This window comes from Teleopsis dalmanni, chromosome X (genome assembly GCF_002237135.1).
Source record: "Teleopsis dalmanni isolate 2A chromosome X, ASM223713v2, whole genome shotgun sequence".
NCBI lineage: Eukaryota > Metazoa > Arthropoda > Insecta > Diptera > Diopsidae > Teleopsis > Teleopsis dalmanni.
Window position 1 is genome coordinate 64,740,892 of NC_051848.1, and position 6,568 is coordinate 64,747,459.

Consider the following 6,568-nt stretch of genomic DNA (forward strand, 5'->3'; position numbering starts at 1 on the left):
TTGTGTAATCAATTTTTATTCATTTGTTTTGCGATTGCACTTTCAAGCAACAGATGTTTTATTTTAATATGAGTATGTTGCCCGTCGGTGAAATTTAAAAAATTAAAAATATTTCATAGCTACTGAACACACCATAATAGTTTCAAAATGTGTGTTTACTTACACAACAATACATTAACAATTGTGCAATTGTGTATAAAAATAATATCAATATTCAAACAAATTGAATATTTAATATTGAAATTCGCAGAAAAGTGTGTTTTGCAAAAGAGACGATTTCACTTCATTTGTACTAGATTTGCATTGAAGCTGTAGGATGCAATACAAAATACTCCGCCACGGGACAATCAAACATACTCGCACGATATAGGCTCATATAGAAAATGGTACAATCAATAATGTTGCCATCATGCGCTTGCAGCAGTGCGTCCTTTTGCTTATAAAAAAAATAGCTGCATGGCGGTACAGGAAGAGGGACATCTGTGATAACATGAAAATTTATGAGGCCAGCAACACCATTAAAAACATACGGAAGTGTTATTTTTCCCCTTTTATAATAAATTAAAATAAAACATAAAACATAAAAAATAAAATTTATAAATTTTATACGTTTAAGCCCAAGCCCATTCGCCCACAATAGAGGAGTTTAAATTTGAGACCATAAATTATTTTCAGATATGTATAAAATATAAAATATTTTATAAACTAAATGCGTCCATTAAACCGGCTTCAGTTGATTGAATTTGGAAACGTATCAATATTTCATTTTTTTGTTTTTTTAATTTTATAAATTAATTTTTTTAAAGATTATCATTTAAATTTAAGTCGCTAATATGTGTGCCTTTCTTGAATACTGTTTGCAAGGATATTTATGAAGCAGAACTCATCCAGATAATGTTGTGATATATAACAACAGGAACTGGATTCTTCAAAAGCAAAAATATCAAAAAGTTCGACAACAAATTTATGGCGTGGCTTCGAAAAGTAGTAAACTACATTAACAAAAACTTTTTTTATATTATTTTAATTAATTGAATTTTTGGCTGACCATACACATGTTTCGAGTATTGCCAAATAACCATTCTCAGTGGTCTTGGAATTATTCCTTGTATTTAATTATTTGTTGATAATTTTTTTTGCAAGTACAAAGGACTGAACTCGTACCCTGCCTAATTTGAAGGTCAGAGTCAGCCTTCATTAGCCAATTAACCCAAGGCCGTATTTGACTTGTATGTTCGAACTTGGAGTTTTGTTGATTTTCTGTGAATATTTATTAATAATTCACGTGCCTTATTTTATTAAAAAAAAATCATAAACCACTTGTAAAATAATTAAATTAATTAATTTTATTTATATATTTAATTATTAAATTTCATTATTATTCTTTAGTTTTTAAAACCTCTCTATCAAATATAATACGAGTAGTTTCTATTAAATAAATAAACTACTACCGTCATAACTGACGTTAAATTACAATTAAGAAAAGGTAAAATAGTTTCTGTTCGGTTTAACATTTTTGACGAATTTTAGGAAAACAGATCTGAGATTCGCTTAACTCCATTCTTAACAAAAGCCTATGTCTCTGAAGTTATTATCACCAAAATATATTTCGATTAAATATATTGTCTACATTGTATGAAATATATTATATATATATACATATATATATATTTCATACAATATAGATAATATAGTTAATCGAAATATATAAATCTATATATATATATATATATATATATATAAAATTTAGAAGGTTTTTGAATAGCAAGGAAAACTGATTAAAATTCGATTATTTCTTAAGACCATTGATGAAGAGTACTTGGCAATAGTCGAAACAGCTTTGTATGGTCAGGTAAAATTTCAATAAAATTAAATAAAATTTCAATGTTTGTCCTTTCCTTCTTTGCTATTCGAAAACCCTCTAAATATATATATCTATGTATTATTAGAATATGTAGATATTACCTATATATCTATGTTGCTCGACGCATATTCCGTTGTTGTGTATTAATAATTAATGGATTTATTTTATATTAAGTAGATTTCTTTCGGGCATATGTTTGTAGAAACGCAATACTAACAATATATATATTAACAATATACATAAATTAATAATCACACATCATTTTATTTATTTAGTACTTTAATTAAGATTATATACGCACATATATATAAAATTATATAAGTTAATACTAACAATTTTTCCCTAAATTTATCCTATACCATTGCTTATAGCTATCTCACTCTCTCGAGAGTGATTATTAATTTATGTACATTGACACTTGGTTAAGGAACAGAACATAATGCATTTTTTAAGTAAGAGATACTATTTGCAAATCTTGTGGGGATAACAACCCAACATAATCCAATTTATATCAGTTAGTGTTTTTGCACTATGTTGTTGCTAAATTCTCGGTACCAGTTGGTTGTAAGCTCCGTATAGTTGAGAAACTTCTGAAATTAATTCATATTAGTCTCGGTTAGCTGTCTTCAAAGAGTAGAGATAAATTAAGAAATACTTTCCTATTATTACGACTAATGGCGACAAATACTATGTACAATTCACATTTTTCCGGTGTGTACTTCAACCTAGAAAATAGTAATTACTACTGTCCCCTTATTTGTGGTTATCAGTGATAATGTTTGCTAGAGATTGTGACTTGATTACAGTATTCTTTTAGTTTTACTTACATGTTGCAAAATTTGTCTATATGCAATCTGTTATTTGGTACTAATGGCTCGTTTAATTACCTTAACGGGTGTCGACACCAAATCTATAAGAACTTCTTGTAGTGTAGTATCTGTTTTTGTCAGTTCATCGCTTGTTTCATTTCTCCTATATTCTGATGATCCGAAACTTGGATAAAAGAAATTTTGTGCCGTTACTTAAAGTGGTTAGCCTACTTTTGTTTTATTCCATTAAGTACAATATATATATTAAAAAAACAAGTTTTGAATAGCGGAGAATATTCTAACAGTGAGACGAGCGAATAAAAATGAGATGAGTGATGTTGAGATTAAAGAGGATGAGTGAATAAAGAAAATACAGCAATAAAGTTTAAAATATCACAACAAAACAAGATAATCCAATCAACAAAACTAAATCACTAAGCATCTAAAAAATGGAAAATAAATAAGAAGTGGAACATTTTTTAATATAAACAAGAGAAAATAAAGCATTTTGTTTTTAATCTTTATTTTCCATAAATTAATAAAATTGATAGAACAATAAATAATTATATCAATTCTCAATAAACAATAACGAAATTAAAATTAAAATGCTTATAATATTTAATACAATAAAATTCAATATTTTAATTTAGCTTATTTTTTGAATTTTTTTATACGAAATTTTAAAATCACATTTTTTCATTTTAACAAATTATATTGTAGTATTTTGGATTTACAAAATTGTAATTGAACTAATTGCAAATATATCTTTGTGTTTGAAACTTTATAAATATGAGTTTGAATTGAACGTTCGAAGTGACCGGTTGCATAATACAGAGTGCGGAAAGTAAACAATTAAATTTAATAAATTAAATATTGGTTAACAATATTTAAAAACATATTTAGAAATCTAATAATCTTCGTTATAAACCGCGTCCATTTAACAATCTAAAAAGATTCTTGCCAAGAAATTGACCACGAAAAATAAAATGCCTACTGAAAGAAGCCCTCCATCCAAATCCACCAAATTAATGAATGATACAATGTCTGGCCCAGCAGCAAAACGTACTATCTCAGAGGTGTCACCTAATAAAGGTGACCTACAATCTGTTGGCAGTATGGATGTGACGCAGCTTTTACAGGACATACAAAAAACAATGGTGAGCATTCTAGATGAGAAATTGAGGGATATTGCTACTAAATCCGATTTAGAGGCTGTCAACACAAATATAATCAGCCTTAATCATATAGTCGAAAAGCTTTCAGAAGAAAATAAAACTTTAAAAGAAAAAATAATTAAATTGGAGCATGAAAAACAAACCGACCACGATGAGCTGATGCGGCTAATTGACGCCAATAAGGAGAAAAACCTAATTTTCAAAGGCCTAACAGTTCAGCTGCCACCCAAGGAAGCTGTCACAAAACTGTGTGAAGAAACTCTTGGCATAAACATTGTAGTCCGTAAAGCTAGAGTCATATCACAGCGGGAAAATAAAATCAACGTCTTGGCAGAGATGACGTCAGAAGAATCGATTGGCCTAGTTTTCCAAAACATACACAAACTTGCAAACTCTACGATTAGAATTGAAAAAGACCTGAACAAAGACAGACAACGGCATAGAAAAGCTCTTCTTTTAATAAGGAAACAAATTCTCTCGATAGATCGTTCGCATAAGGTACTCGTTCGAGATGATAGAATACGCATTGGAAACAAGTGGTGCAAATGGAACAAAAATGGAATCCTAAAGTGTGGCAATGAAGAGGCAACTACTACTCTCAAATTTATGTATGGAAGCAAACTTGAAAACCTTAATCTTAACTTATTAAGCATCATGAATGAGATAGATCAAAACAACCATATGGCAAAAAACTAAAGAACGAATACAACACATTAACAACAACTACAGAGGAAGCTCCATCAACATCATGGAATACAGAATCTACATACAATCTTTTTAAGCTTCAAATAACTTTTTGGAATATACACGGTATTGCAAATCTTTTTAACGAACCAAAAATTGCTGACTCGCAGATCATATCTATCTATGAAACCTGGTCAACAACACCTTTCAATACTAGCCTTAGTCCTTGGTGCAACTATGATGCACTGACAGTCTCAGCAACAAGGGAAAAGTCCACTGGTAGAGCTAGTGGTGGTATTGTATCTCTAGTTAAAAAAAATTAAGCAAAAAATTGCGAAATAAGCAAAACAAATTTGTGGATTTTCAACTTTTATTGTATTAATAATTTTAATTTTATTTTAGGTTCATTGTACATTAAACCACATTATGATATAAATATTGCTTTAGAATTGCTTCAACCATTAATCGATGAAATAATTAAAAAATATGCAGGGATCCCTTTAATAATAGGTGGTGACTTCAACGCTAGAGTGGGTGAAGAGGGTGCTCAAGAATTCTTATCTGAAATTAGTTCTATTTTCATATCTAAAAGAAGATCTCTTGATTCAATCTTGAATACGCGTGGTAAAAATATATTAGAATTTATAGAAAATAATGGCTTTATTTTGCTTAACGGTTGCACAGACGGTGACATCCCAGCAAGTTTTACATTTTCAAACAAAAATGGAAACAGTACTATTGATTTAATTTTGGTCAACGTCGCTGCAATCCCATTTATAAAAAGCCTAGAACTACAAGCGCTTGCTTCTGGCTCAGACCATTTCCCGGTAATCCTAAAACTTGAATTACCTATCGGCACTAGTAATATAAATTGTATAAATGTAACTTCTTGTAAGCAAACCAGATTAAAATGGGATACAAAAAAGTTTGACATTTTTACAATGCACATGAACCGTTGTCTTGAATCATTAAACATGAATCATCACTTCTGTTCTTTATCCATTGACCAACAAAGTGATCTAATCATATCCTCCATACAAAAATCAGCTCAAGCATCAGAAATGGTAATTACAAAATCCTTTATGCCTCCTTATTATACTTCTCAGCCATGGTTTGACTCAGAGCTACGGGCCTCAAAGAAAAATCTAAATCATGCCCTAAAACAGTGCAAGCGTCAAAGCTTTTCACCTGAAACCAAAACGGTATACATTGTTTTAAAAGCAAATTACAAAAAAATGCTGTCTGAAAAAAGAACGGAATATGAAATTAAGGTCAAAAATAAGTTCTTTAATGTAAAAAGTTCGAAAGACTTTTGGAATCTTATTAAATCGTACAATCGAAAACCTTTTGTCAACAACCCCATACCAAATTCTGTTTGGAAATTCTTCTACGAACAAATTTATCCACCTCGTCCTACCATTGAACATATACTGTCTGAAAACTTTATCGAAGCGCTGGATTCGGAAATAATAATTGAAATAAAAACAGCAATAAATAAAATCAAAATCAATAAGGCTCCAGGCGAAGATACGATTACGGCAGAGTTCTTTAAGAATTTATCTAGTCAATGGATTTATATCCTACAGTCTGTATTCAATAACATTCTCTTAACTGGAAGCACACCAGCTTCTTGGTCACGATCCGTACTTGTTATGTTACACAAAAAAGGTGATATAAACTCACCCGAAAACTATAGAGGCATTGCTCTATGCAATATTATCTTAAAAATTTTTACCCATATTCTGCATGATCGCCTCTTGCCATGGGCGGAACAACACAATAAAATTCCTGAGTCGCAAAATGGGTTTAGAAAAAAAAGATCATGTACTGATAATATTTTTACTCTTCAAACAACAATTCAATTACATCTACGTCTAAAAAGTAACTCTGCTTACGGACTTTTTATTGATTTCAAAAGGGCATTTGATTCTATTGACCAGATGCTGCTCTGGCAAAAACTTCATTCGCAAGGTATAAGTTCGCGCCTAATTAAAATTCTCCAATCTATTTACGACAAGGCTTTCTTCGTGATCAAA